The sequence below is a fragment of the Schistocerca piceifrons genome, chromosome 2, assembly GCF_021461385.2.
Source record: "Schistocerca piceifrons isolate TAMUIC-IGC-003096 chromosome 2, iqSchPice1.1, whole genome shotgun sequence".
Taxonomy (NCBI): domain Eukaryota; kingdom Metazoa; phylum Arthropoda; class Insecta; order Orthoptera; family Acrididae; genus Schistocerca; species Schistocerca piceifrons.
In genome coordinates, this window is record NC_060139.1 from 395,321,846 (window position 1) to 395,334,527 (window position 12,682).

Genomic DNA, 12,682 nt, shown 5'->3' on the forward strand with positions numbered 1-12,682 from the left:
CGGACAAACTCGGGTTGCATTTCGCAATAACGTTCATTCGATATACTGACAGCGTAACCTCGCGAGGGCTGTTATGAGCCACCGTGTCCTCCTTAATTATCCGCCTCCAGCATGTCCCACGCGGAGTACCTATTTACGTCGCGCGTGTACTTCTTTGTTCACTGTAAACTTAAAGCTTTCCGTCATATGAGATTTACACTTTTGAACATCTACATACAATTATAACTGCCGCCACTGTTTCCCCTTTATTTCTGGTACATTGCGATTAAATATTTCGCGTACTTTGGTAATCGTCAAACATGAATGTGCAATTTATGTTTACTCCAAATCTGTATTCGATCCCTCTTCTTGTTTTTACCACTCAGGAAATCTCGTATTACCGCACAGAAGGTAATATCCCAAGGATGGGAACTGCATCTTATCTGTACTCCGCAAACCACATTATGGTGCGCGCCGAAGGCTGCTTCTCGTGTAACTATCTTCGCCCCCTTCATTGTCACACTTGCAAATGGAGTGTGAAAAAAATGATTTGGCGGTACAATCCGTATGAACTTTTGGTTACTCTGATTTTCTCGTTGTGGTGATTTCGCAAGACTTATGTGGAATAATATTTTCCCCGACTCTTTCCGGGTGGTACTCTCTCAGGATTTCAGCAGAAATTCTCTCTTGTAACACATTACCACTGGAGTTTGTTGAGCATCTTCGTAACGCTCTCCCGCCGAGTAAACGGCTTCGTGACGAAATGCGCCGCTCTTCGTTGGATCTTATCTGTCTCTTCTATTAATCCGGTCCCAGACAGATGAACAGTAGTCAACAATCGGTGGAACGAGTATTTTGTAGGCCAGTACTTTGTAGGCCGATTAATTAAATTTCCTTACGATTCTTCAGCTGACTCTGTCTCGCATCAGCTGTTCCTACAATTTGTCTTATGTGGTCGTTCCACTTTAGCTCCAGGTTGTTACTCATAGGTACTTTACGGTAGTTACTGGTCCAGTGATTTGTCATCAGTGGTGTAGTCGGTCAATAAGGGATTTCTTCAGCTATTTATGCGTAATTCTTTACATTTATGTACTTTCAGGGTAGTTGCCGGTCCCTGGTCCTCTGCAGGTCGCTCTAGAATCCGGTACAATCTTCTTCTGGCTTTACTACCTTCCTATAGACAACCGTGTCGTCTGCGAATCATCTCGTGGAGCTTCTGACGCTATCCGCTAGTGACTAGATCATTTACATATAATGTAAACAGCAACGACTCTGTCGTAAATCCTTGGGGTACTCCTGCCGTTACCTTTACATCTCTCGATTTTGTTCCGTTAAGAGCGATTTGTTCAGTTCCGTCTGCAGTGAAAGCCAGAATCCAATAACAAATGTAGCCCAATACTCGGTAAGTTCGTATTTTTTCATTAAACGACTGTGCGGAAATGTGTCATTGGTTACTTGAAGTCAAGGAATCACATTCAGTGATGTCTGTGCTAGTGAAGCGACATCTAATCGTAAATTAGCTCACCTTTAGTTTTCCGGTCCTTGTTGAAACCTCTGTCCTGCGTAATAACTGGCTTCATAAGGAGAGATTGAGCGACGTGGTGTTCTCAACAAATATTAAAGGAAGCTCGTCTCTGCAGCTGAGAAGGGTTGACAGACCTGTGTAGGATTAAATCTGTCCGCCTCACTGGTTGAAAAGACAGATGCTTAACACCTGGAGCGGATGAGAGAGAGAGAGAGAGAGAGAGAGAGAGAGAGAGAGAGAGGGGGGGGGGGGAGCGGGGGAGGGTCTTGGAACGCTTTGTATAGGTTGCAGTTTCACTGAAATTGATTTCATTGAATGTGGTTCTGCCTGGGTTCACCAGTAGGGATAAAATTATTTAAACTCAGTCTTGATCGCAGCCGATGATACCATCTGACTGGTTTCGCCCTTTTAATTACTTTTGTTATCACAGTGCAAACTCTGATGATGGCCCATAATTAAAAATCCGAAACCGGTCAGAAGTTAACATCGGTTGCGATGAAGACTGCTTTTAAATATTTTGTATCACAATAAGATCGCTCCAGAATGAGATTAAAACTGTGCGCCGGAACGAGACTCGGACTCGAGACCTTTGCCTTTCGCGGGCAAGTGCTCTACCATCTGAGCTACCCAAGCCCGGCTGTGAGCCCCGTCCTCTCAATTTCACTTCTGCCAATACGTCGTCTCCTATCTTCCAAACCTCAGTTTCATATAAGCGCACACTCCCCTGCAGAGTGAAAATCTCATTCTGGAAACATCCCCCAGACTAAGGTTAAGCCATGTTTCCGCGATATCTTTTCTTCCAGGAGTGCTAGTTCTGCAAGGTTGACAGGAGAGCTTCTGTCAAATTTGGGAGGTAGGAGACGAGATACTGGCAGAAGTGAAGCTGTGAGGACGGGGCGTGAGTCGTGCTTGGGTAGCTCAGATGGAAAGTTAGGAGCTGGATTCCTCGTGGAGAGGGGGTGGGTTGTGTCACGTTCCCGACCCTAACCTCACCTGCAAGTCACACATGAAAAATAAATCAGTAGTACAGCAGAATACAAGAATATGACGGCAAACATCTGGGATCTGTTATAAAGGAAGATCTTGAATTTCCTAAGGACGTTTTTTAGAAGGCTGGAACTGACAAAAATAACAAGGCAGTGAAGGACTTTACGATGTCGCTGTTCGGGACTGCTCTTCTGTCCGCGTAATTTATCCTGGAAGTAACACACATCAAGGATTTACTGAATGATTAATTTGGGTCTGGGAAATGATGATGAGGAACTTCAGGCTGCAGAAGAAGAAAATGTGCATGCTGAACTGCCACCGGTTGAAGGTAACAGTGGAGGTGCTAAATGTGTGCTACTGCTAAAGAATGCATATCATTCCTCATTCTTTGAATGCTGTAATTTATGACTGCAATTGTCTGTCACCTTATTTATGTCATTTCATTGTAAGCTAGCCATTTTTGTTACTGTTTTTGTGGAATTAAAAAAAAATAAAAAAGATGATAGAGCACTTGCCCGCGAAAGGCAACGGTCCCTATTTTGAGTCTCGGTCCGGCACACAGTTTTAATCTGCCAGGAAGTTTAATAAGATCGCTGTCCGCCGAAATGTTATTTAAAATTATGGACCATTTGGGATACTTTTTGAGGATCTCTGTCCTTTGTAATAGAAAGAATGTGCACTAACAGTGCAAATGGAAGTTGGTTGACATAGCTCGTCTTCAAAAACACATAAAAGGATAGTAAAACTTTTGTTATATTTAATAATTATAATTATTTACTTTTCTGATATGAGGATGCTGGTAATTAATTTTTCGCTTCTTAAAAAAACGATTCATTTCTAGTTGTGCATAAATCTTGGTCTAATGATAGCAAATTAAGTCCTTCGTTATAGTGAAGTGTTTGTTACCTGTTGTATTTATCCCCGTGTACAGCGCATCACTCTAGTCGAGAGATATTCTCGTTATGTCTTCCCGTGTCTTTCGTCTCTGAGGAGTCACAAATCAACGTTAAACCCAGTGCTCGTTACGAGTTTCAGTGTCTTAAATTACCGTAAAGACAATGGATATCTGCAAAAAAAGTTCTTCTCTGGCGTAGAAAAGTAACCCCCCCCCCCCCCCCCTAGACAATGTGAACGCTCCGATGAAAATGAGTTACCTTCCAGATCAACCTTTACGTAATGGCTCTGGCTGAAGCGATCCCAGTCACGGGCGTCAGGTCAGCTGCAGTCGATTAACAAACAGCCTGCACGAGAGATCGATATGCCGGGCAGCTGGCAGCGAGTCAAAATTTCTCCGGCTGCGTTGCGCCGCGCCGCGCCGTGCTGCGGCATTGGCGGTGGGTGATCGCTGCAGGCGCCGCTTTCGAAAGGTCACCTGCTCGACTTCCGGGCCGGCCGGCGCCGCCGATCGGGAGCGCTTTGCCGGCCGATTTCTCCTGCAGCAGCACTCGCCGCGACGCCCTGTCTCCGAGACGTTCAGTTTTAATGCCTCCTTAATTGAATATTCATGTGAACGCGTTTGTTTTTTGTATTTAGAAAGGCCAGTGGAAAAATGCTCCGATAGGAGCACTGCTCTGTCAATATCAGCTACAGCTACATTGCACTGCCTCTCTCCCTCTCTCTCTCTCACACACACACACACACTTACTCACATTGTCTCCTTCGTTCTTTCTATAACGCGACCACTGTCTTCTATCTTCCAGTATTTGCATTTTTCCCGTCTCTTTACACTGCTACTGTCTTCCTCTGACTCAGCACAAAAAAGAGCGAATATATTCGCGTGCCAAAATTTTTGGAAAAATCTTTAAAAGGTGCTGAGGAAGGTAGAATGAGGTAGCTGGTACCCCTCTTTCCATTTAGAGGATTTTAAATAATCAGGAACATATTCGAAAGTGTAGAGCTTTATTTGTTTTGTTCGTGACGGTGGGAGACAAAGGAGGAGGAGATGGCGGGACGTGAAGCCAGCACGCAGTCTATTCCTTTAAAAAAAGCGAAGATAGTATCCCGAGCCTAATGCCAATGGGCGACACGCGAAGCGACATTGACAGTGACATCGACGTCTATACTCCGTAGGCCACCTTGTGATGTAATGTGTGTAGAAGGAGTACTTTGTGTGCTACTGTCACTTCCCCCCTTTCCTGTCCTAAGTTGCGAACGGTGCGTGGAAAGGACGCATATTGGTAAGTCTCCTCATGGTCGTAGGTAAGAAAAATACTACAGGAGTAAACTTGTAATAAACCAACAAACTATAGAAAGGGTAAAACAATATACTTAGCATGGAACCATAATATATGAAAATTTGGATAACTCGCAAGAAATCAAAATTCGCTTTGGGAAAGCAAGAATTGTGTTTCAGAAAATGAGTACTGTCTTCAATGGCCATAATCTAACTTTAAGAACAAAAATCAGAGTTTTGTACTGCTATGTATATTCTGTCCTCCTATTATGGGTAAAGACATGGGCTTAAAATAAAAACATGGAGAAGCCACAGGGCTTTGAATTGTGGATTTATAGGCGGATAGTAAGAATTCCACGGACCCAGAGAGTGAAAAACGTAGAAGGTTTCAGAAGAGTGAACACTGCACTTAATCAACATAGTGGAATGCCGAAAGTTGCAAAATCTAGAACTTATCATGAGGAATAAAAATAGATATGATTTTATAAAAAAAGTACTTCAAGGGAAAATGAACCGTAAAAGAGGTCCTGGCAGAAGACGAATATCTCGGTTTGACAACCTTGGGTGCTAGTTCAATATTTCTTCAACAGAACTATTCCGTGTTGCTACCAACAAGAGGAGAATAGCCATCATGATCGCCAACATCCGAAATGGATAGGCACCGACAGAAGAAGACCTTTCCCAAGGTACGAATGTGATTGATTCGTGAATAGAACCGTAAACAAAAAAAATTGCATTTTGCGCTCTACAAATGTTCTATGAGTGCCCCTCTGGTCACAACACAATAGCCGCGCGGTCTAGGGCGTCTTGTCACGGTCCGCGCGGCTCCCCCCTTCGGAGGTTCGAGTCCTCCCTCGGGCATGGGTGTGAGTGTCGTCCTTAGTGTAAATTAGTTTAAGTTAAGTAGTGTGTAAGGTTAGGGACCGATGACTTCAGCAGTTTGGTCTCATAAGACCTTACCACAAACTTCCAAATTTTTTCAGAACACAACGCCCAAGCGGTAGTATAGGTCGTTCCATACTTTAGGGAAAAATCGCAAGGCTTTAGGTCAGGAGACCTGGGGGTCAAGCGAACAGTCCCTCATCATCTTCACCAGTGCGTGCAGTCCAACTATGTGGAACTTCGCCATCGATGGTCCAGTGAATGGATGCACCATCTTCTTGGAAGATGAACGTCTCGGAATTAGCAGTCAGCTGCGGAAACAACCACAGCATATCCAAGTAAGAGGTACCTGCCGGAATCGTCTCACAGAAGAAAAGCGACGTTACAGAGAAAACGTGTACCTTTCGCTAATCTCGTTCATGCACCACAATTTTATGAGGACTTTCAGCGCCCCACACAGTGGCATTGTGGCAGTTAACCTTATCAGATAAATGGAAGGTGATAGATAAACATCTCGCATAATCCAACACACAAAAACTCTTTCCTGGCTCTGTCACCGATTTGTACAGGCACTACAGTTGTAGCGTCAGGTGATGGGCAAAATACAAGCTGGGCGACTTTACGGTTATATTCATTCATGAATGGTATTTGTACATGGAATAGTTCGGAAAATACAGAACTCTGAAAACGAATGAATCATTTACTTTAGCCCTGTACTTTCTTGTGGGAGTGCTAATTCCGCGTCTGTAGGAGAAGTTCTTTGAAGTTTGGAGGGACAGCAGAGAAAGCATTTTTATTGTAATGTAAGAAAAAAGTTTTGGTTGGAACTCTCACTGTGTTTTCGACGACTGCAGGGCAAAAGTGGAATACACGACTATCGGAAGAATAGGTGCTTTACAGGTTCTGTGTGACAAACTCCGGACAAATTGACAGCCGAGATATATTTTATGCAAGCCACAACAAAACTAGTGTTTACAAACTGTGCTGTGATCCACAGTGTAAACGCGACGTAATAATTAACATCGAAACTCAGTGATCGCGTTGCAGCTTCTCGGCTGGTATACATGTATGTAACAGTTTGTCTTGAAATGCATATTTCATGTACGAAAAACACAAAAAATCACTGGTAATTCTCTCTTGTGTCATGATTGAAACGGCGATGCATCTGCGGACTGCACGTAATGATTTCCAGGGCTGCCGTTGCTATCACCTTGTCTCCCGATTCCAGCCCGTCAGCCCGTAGGACGTGTGCTACGTCGTGTGGCAAATTCATGAAAACGAACTAATTCCGGACTCTAAGTTATTCATATTATCTCTAATGGTGATAATATGAGCATTGTTACCGCCCGTTGTTAGACAGTTGTGTCGTCCAATGTGAGACATTGGCAATGATGTGATGGTAACGGTGATCCGAAGCAGACATCGATACTTGGCGTAGCTAGGTGTCTCGGACCTTGAAGAAGACACAGCTTTAAGAATAGGGAAAAACGACCAGTTAAAACCTATACCAGTATTTTAGTTCAGAGTAAGGGGTATTTTTTTGGTCTCGGTTGTAACACATTTTTTAATTTTTTACTAGTAACCGGCTAAATAACGAGCGTATCAATTTGCAAGAATGCTGAATTTTTTGGTTTCTAAATAAAACTTTTTACAGACGAGTAATTTTTATTAGTAAAATTTCCATTGTTTTGAAATATTGGGTTGTTATAGACAATGGGGAACGCTATCAGTGCTATTTTAGCCATCGCAATACCGAGGGGGAGGGAGGGGGGGGGGTGCATTATGCCCACGTTCTGGAAGTCTTGTAATCTACTCATGACCTTTAAAGTTTAGAGTTTTGACAAATATATTTATTGTTTTTAATGTTTTCTTATAGCAGATTCCGTAACTGTCTGAATTTTTCAGTAAAACGTAACCCAAAAACTGAAGTCTTAGCGTTGAATGTGACTTTTCACAACAAATGTCCAATACATATCTCCGAGTTTAGGACACTTCCACATCTATATATCTTTAAAAAGTATGTTGCGAGTAAAAAATTGATGGTGATCATAACTTACCACTCAACATTACGGAAAATGCGTTGGTGTTGTTAAGATTGTGCTAAAAGATATTTTCAGGTTCTGCATGCTAGTTACACCTATTTTAAAATATGTTGTTAACAGAAGTTAACAACAATTACCGAAATGTGTTGTGTTTGTTCGTTTTTTTAATTTTTTGTGGTGGGTACAAACTACCCCCTCTCCCTGGTAGTATGCGTTATGGAAAATGCGTTGGTATTGCCAGGGTTAATAACAACGCCGACAGCTAGAAACGAGCGACAAGACAGCGCAGGACTTGCCCCCACTTGGTCTGTACGGTAGTTTCTCGCCGTCGTCGTCGTCGTCGGATATGAATTTTGTTGCAGAATGGCGCCATGCCTAGTCTGGAAGAATTTTATGAAGTGCGGTAGCAATACGGGATGAGAAATTGATACCATCCGAAAGTAACGAAACAGGAAAGTCATCGACTTGTGAGATTTCGTGAAGGTATGTACCGGCTATGCAACTAATTGAAGGCAGTTTGTTTATTGCCATACGCGTTTCGCTACTTTTATTTGGGAAGCATCATCAGTGGCGGTTTCCAGCGCTGTTATGCTTCTGGTCCTCCTGGAGACACTAAGACCGATTTGTTCCACAGGCTCAACGTTGTATGGATGAAGATCTTCTACTCCTTCACCTTCATTAGAATTTTTCAATCACATTTGAAGTCTCTACTTTTATTGCTCGAAACTATACAATTAAAAAAATCTGTTATTTCAGAAACCAAATACTTTGAGCAGTTTTAACAGCCAGGTTAAACTTGAGCAGAAAAAAGTATAACCGAAAACTGGCTGTTTCAGCTAAAACCGTCCTGAATAAAATCTCGGTTTTCAAGCGGCGTTAATTCGAATAAAATACTCGAGCCTTCGATTACTATGCCCGCCATCGTCCTCAGTGGTTTAAACTCCTGACGACGGTGGCGGAGATGGTAATCGAAAGCTCGAGATTTTTTGCGAATTGACACCGGTTGGAGACCAAGAAAATTTTAAAGTGTCATGCCGTAGCGGAAGACTCAGAAGACAGATATAACCGCCATCCCTGCACAGCATAGCAAGTCGGCAGAAGCTGTGAGAACACACGAGCACGCGTAGTGCTAGATTCTGCTCATGCCGCTCGCCTCCCTGCGGGCTGCGGGTCCGACACGTTTTACGGGCTGCGCTGTGCTCCGCCGCGCCGCGCCGCGCCGCGCCGCGCCGCAGCCGTCGCAGGCAATTGCGGCCCGCGGAATGCCCTGGGCCGGCTGGCCGACCAGCCGCACAGCTTCCTTGTGTAGCGCCGCAGCGGCACGCAATTATCGATTACGGGGCAGCGCGCGGCGGGGCGGGGCGGCTATCAACCCTAGGACCGGGCACGCCGCTGCAAGCGCGCCCCTCGCCGGCAATCACTCCCCACTTCCGTACCCTCCACGGTGGCTCGTCTCATCAGCTGTGGCCTAGCTATGCTAAGTTGATAAGCTGAGCTTGATCACGCAAGTAATGCGTACTCTACTCGCAGGGCCTGTCTTACACTGCCTCACCGACTGTACGAAGGGCCTTTAAACAGTTTTACCTGTCGCCCTGAAAACATTTACGAGGCGTGTTTTTTTAAGTAAGTACCGTTTTTAAATTTAAAAAAGACGTTCTAAGATATCTCAATAATTTCATTTTTACATAAAGACTGTACCTCAATCTAATTTTCTACATAATTTCCGCCAATATTGAAGCACTTGTCATAACGTTGTACCAGTTTTTGAATACCCTCCTCATAGAAGTCTGCCGCCTGACTTGTTAACCACTGTTTTGACTTTGTCATCATCTTGAAGACGCTTACTGCCCAGGTGTTTCTTCAAGTGCAGGAACAGACGGTAGTCACTGGGCACAAGATCGGGGCTGTACGGAGGATGATCTAGAGTTTCCCATCGGAAAGATGTGATGAGATCTTTGGTCTGATTCGCCACATGCGGACGGGTATTGTCTTACAGCAAAACGATGCCCTTGCTCAACTTCCATGGACTGTTTCTTTGATTCTGGTGTGACGTAGGCCACCCATTTTTCATCACCCATAACAATTTGGCTTAAGAAGTCTTCACCGTCGTTGCGGTACCGCTCAAGGAAAGTCAATGTACTGTATAAACGTTTGGTTTTGTGCACATCCGTCAACATTTTCGGCACCCAACGTGCGCACAATTTTCAGTAATTCAAGTGCTCGGTCACAATGCCATACAAAACACTACTAGAAACATTAGGAAAGTCATCCCGCAAGGAGGAAATCGAAAAGCGTCTGTTTTCTCTCGCCTTGTTGTCCACTTCCTGCACCAACTTTCATTAACGACCGAAGGACGCCCACTCCGTCGTTCACCATGCACATTTGTGCGGCCATCTTTAAATGCTCTCACCCAGTTTCTTACCATTCCATCACTCGTGACGTTTTCTCCGTAAAGTGCACAGATCTCACGATGAATATCGATCGCTTTTAGGCCTTTAGCACTAAGAAATCTTATAACAGCCCGTACTTCACAGTCGACGGGACTCAAGATTATCGAAGGCATCTTAAACACTCAGTACACAACGTAAACAAGGAAGAAACAGTCAGTAATGGCGTCAGTGCGTAGATTAAGGTACAGGCTTTCATGTAAAAATAAAATTATTGAGATATCTTAGCACGTCTTTTTTTTAACTTGAAAACGGTACTTACTTAAAAAAACTCTCCTCGTAAATCTCCATGCCACAATACGGTAGCACACCGCTACAGTAGCCAAAACAAAATTGCTCTGTTCATTCATCTTCATCTAAGACGGGCGATCAGTAGGTAATATAAGACACTTTTCTTTTTCGGCCAATTTAGGTTGAAAAAAATGCGGAATTAGTTGTGCAGCATCGTGCAATATTCCCGCTTCAGCACAAATAGATTCAGGAAGTTCCGATAGGTGGCTGCACTACACTTACCTTTCAGAATGGCATTTGTAGCGTACGTGCGTTCCAATTAGAGAGTTTCTTTTGTGGAAAACCACAGCATCGCAGATATTCATTGGCGCTTCCAGAACGTCTATGGAGGCCTGGCGGTGCACAAAAGCACGGCGAGTAGTTGGGCAAGACGTCTGTAATCATCGCAGCAAGGTCGCGCTGACCTGTCCGATCTCCCGCATGCCAGCCGACCGCACACAGCTGTGAATCCTGCAGTGTTGGAACGTGCGGATATTCTCATTCGAAGCGATGGGCAGATCACAATCAAACTTATGGCTCCACAACCAGATGTCTAAGTTGGTAGTGCTGGCACAGCCATCTACCAGTTGGGGTACTGAAAAGGTGTGCGCCCGCTGGCTTCCTCGCCGCCTAACAGAAGACCATAAACAGCATCGAAGAACCATCTGTGCGGAATCGCTTGCGCGTTACGAGGTTGATCGTGACGTTTTTTTTGTCCAACATCGTCGCAGATGATGAAACATGGGCTCGTCACTTTCAACCAGAAACGAAACGGCTATCCATAGAATCGGGCAACACCACCTCCCTCCTCCGAATAACAGGTTCAAAGCCAAACTCTCAGTTGGTAATGTCATGGCGACGGTCTTCTGGGACTCTGAAAAAGGTTATTTCGTTTGATCTTCTCCCTCACGCTGTAACAACCTTAAGTGTATTGTGCTACCCTCAGGAAACTGGAGAAACGACTCCAGCGTGTTCGGCGCCACAAAAAAGCAAACTTCTCCAAGACAGCGCGAAGCCTCACACAAGTCTGCACACCCGACAGGACCCCACAAAACTTCATTTTCCTCATCCATCTCGCATCTTCTGACCTCCATCTGTTTGGCCCAATGAAGGATCCACTTTGCGGGAAGCAGTCCGTCGACAACGGGGAGGGTAGTGATGCAGCAAAACGTTGGCTCCGATGTCAACCAGTGGAATGGTACCAAGGGTGCATGCAGGCCCTCCCAGTAAGATGGCGTAAGGCCGCAGCATTGAACAGAGATTACGCTGAAAAAATACGGTTTTGTAACAACAAGAGTGGCGAATAATATGGTGCACTGGAATCCTGATTAAAACCAATCTGCTTTCACCAAAAAATGAATTGCATTACTTATCGAACGCCCCTCGTACGTGATCACCCTGCAATTCACACTTAAGTACCTGGCAGACGGTTCATCTAACTACTTTCACACTATCTCTCTGCCATTCCACTCTCGATTAGAGCGGGGAGAAAACGAAGAGACAAATCTTTCCGTGATAGTTCTGATTTCTCTATTTTATTACGATGATCATTTCTCCCTGTGAATAAGGGTCAGTCAAATAAAAACGGATCAAATGAAAAAAAGTGAAAAAATGTTTACTATCTCAAAAGTAATCTCCGTACTCTCGTTACATTTATCTCATTGTGAGAGAAGACAAGACGGTCAGTGCCTCCATGCAAAAATATTTGCGGATGCGGACGTAGCCATGATTGTATCCAGGCGTACACGTCTTCGTCCGAAGCTAACCGACTTCCACAAAAGTCTCTTTCGGAGCTCCAAAAATATGGGAAGTGGCTGGGAGCAGATCTCGACTGTATGGAGGATGTGTAAAGGCTTTCGAGCGAATCTTCTGCAGCATATTCGACACAACCTTGACAGCATGTACGCGGGCACTGCCCTGCAACAGAATGATAGCGGCCGTCAACATTCCTGGGCGTTTGGACTTGATGGCGCACTTCAATATTTGCAAAGTATCCACATAACGCTCGGCGTTAATTGTGGCACCAGGTTTCAGAAAGCAATTGAGCAGCAGGCCCTTGCAGTCAGAGAAAGAGGTCATCTTTGCTTTTAGGGAGCTGTCGTGCCGGTTTCTACTATACCGCGGAAGTTTCACTGGGAAGCCCTTACACGTACTCCATACAGCTTCTCTCTCTCTCTCTCTCTCTCTCTCTCTCTCTCTCTCTCTCTCTCTCTCTCTCTCTCTCTGCGATTTACATATTTTTGGAGCCCTAAAGCACAACATTCGTGGCCGTCGTTCTGCTTCTGATGAAGAAGGCTCGCCTGTATACAATCATATTTACATAGACAACCGCAAACATTTTTCCATTAAGATATTGACCGTCTTGTCTCACACTGAG

The 12,682-nt window shown here is 44.5% G+C and overlaps 1 protein-coding gene across 1 annotated transcript in view; it reads left to right on the plus strand.

Moving 5' to 3' along the window:
- Positions 1 to 12,682, plus strand: part of LOC124775425 — a 629,713-nt gene that overhangs the window by 208,890 nt on the left and 408,141 nt on the right. The window lies entirely within an intron of this gene.